Source organism: Lipotes vexillifer, unplaced genomic scaffold, assembly GCF_000442215.2.
Source record: "Lipotes vexillifer unplaced genomic scaffold, Lipotes_vexillifer_v1.1 scaffold672, whole genome shotgun sequence".
NCBI lineage: Eukaryota > Metazoa > Chordata > Mammalia > Artiodactyla > Lipotidae > Lipotes > Lipotes vexillifer.
The window spans coordinates 361388-363339 of record NW_006787454.1 but is presented as its reverse complement, the minus strand read 5'-3'; the positions used below and the strand labels follow the sequence as shown (position 1 = coordinate 363339).

Here is a 1952-nt window from a genome sequence, read left to right as displayed (position 1 = left end):
AGGAATGCCAGTGTACTACTCCTTTATTGCCATATTACAACAAACATTTCTTATTCTCTCTCACAGTTCTGGAGGTTGTCAGGGCTGTTAGGTGGCTCTTGCAGGGGGCTCTCAGGCAGGTCCGGTCAGGTGACGGCTGAGGCTGGACTCATCTGAAGCCTTCCTCACTTTCATGTCTAGTACTTGAGCTGGAAAGGCTCAGATAGCCAGGAACTAGAGCAGCTGGGGCTCCTTGGGCTTTGTTCCCTGTGGGCTCTCCACTTGGAGGCCTTCGGTAGCCAGACTCCTTACATGGCTGCTCATGGCTTCAAAGGTGCATGTCCCAAGAAAGATAGATCCAGAGAGAAGCTGTATTGCCTTTTTAGACCTAGCCTCAGACGTCAGCCACTTCTGCCATCCTCTATTAATCAAGGCCATCACGCATGCCCACATGGGTTCAAGAGGAGGGGGGAGAGGGAAGGTTCTAGAAGAGCATGTGGGGCTGGTAATATTGTGGCCATTTTGTGAAAAATACAGTCTGCCATAGCTCGTTAAGCTATTTCTTGTTTTTTCTTTCTTTTTTTTTTTTTTTTTTTTTTTTTTTTTCCGGTACGTGGGCCTCTCACTGCTGTGGCCTCTCCCGTCGCAGAGCACAGGCTCCGGACGCGCAGGCTCAGCGGCCATGGCTCACGGGCCCAGCCGCTCCGTGGCATGTGGGATCTTCCCGGACCGGGGCACGAACCCGTGTCCCCTGCATCGGCAGGCGGACTCCCAACCACTGCGCCACCAGGGAAGCTCTCGCTAGGCTATTTCAATGGTCTTGGGTAGTTTTTAGGATGGATAAGACAAGGGTGATCACAGTGAAGATAAAAAGACTATGTTTGTAGGTGGGGTTTACAAGACTTGCTTATGGTTTGGATGTGGCAGGTAAATAAAAATCTAAATCCAGATGACTCTAGGTTTGGGGTTGAGCATCTTGGTGAATAATGTGCTGTTGACCAAGTCAGGGGAGACTGGACGAGAACCAGGTCTTTTGATGACTTCAGTTTGAAATGGCTAACAGACATCTATCACAGTGGCTGTGTTGAGCAGTACTGCATATTAGAAGGACAAGTGTGGAGGGGCAGTGTGTTCCTTGAATTGCAGTTTTTCTTGAGTGTGTTTCTCCTTTGCATTTGGGTTATCCTGAGTATTCTCAGAAATATCTTTATAAATCAATGCTCTGTTGATTTTTTTTTTAACATCAGCTTCCATTTTGGAAAATGCCCATATTATGTCTCCCTTGAGAAATTTGAAAATAAAGGAAATCATATATACAACAGAAATAAAAGCTATTTAATTTTTTCTCCTGAAACCAAATGCTTTTGGAAATATAAAGTTTTTACTTCATTTTTGTATTATAAATACCTAGTTTCAGTCCCTTTTAAAGAAAAGGCTATGTGATATCCAAATGGAATTTTTTAAAGCTATTGCTTTAGTGTAAACACTTATGTGTATATTTATGTGCTTAAGTGTCTATTTTTGTATTTTTATCTTTTGTTTGTTTGTTTGTTTGTTTTTTTCTTGCGTTATGCGGGCCTCTCACTGTTGTGGCCTCTCCCATTTGCGGAGCACAGGCTCCAGACGCGCAGGCCCAGTGGCCATGGCTCACGGGCCTAGCCGCTCCGCGGCACGTGGGATCCTCCCGAAACGGGGCACGAACTCGCGTCTCCTGCATCGGCAGGCGGACCCTCAAGCACTGCGCCACCAGGAAAGCCCCTGTATTTTTATCTTTTTTATTTGTTCTCTCCTTTTAAATTTGTTTAGCATAATGTGCACATTCTCACCTTGTGGGTTAGGAGCAGCCTGACTCTTTATACCATAGTGGTAATGGGTATTTGCTCTTAATATCAGATCTAATACTCGAGTCATTTTCTTAATACTGTTGGATTCATTTATCTTGTAGGCTTTTATTCCGTGAAGTGTATTTTTTT

The 1952-nt window shown here is 44.7% G+C and overlaps 1 protein-coding gene across 3 annotated transcripts in view; it reads left to right on the top strand.

The window, feature by feature from the left end:
- Positions 1-1952, top strand: part of SYNE2 (spectrin repeat containing nuclear envelope protein 2) — a 277599-nt gene that overhangs the window by 218926 nt on the left and 56721 nt on the right. The gene's annotated exons all lie outside the window — the stretch shown is intronic.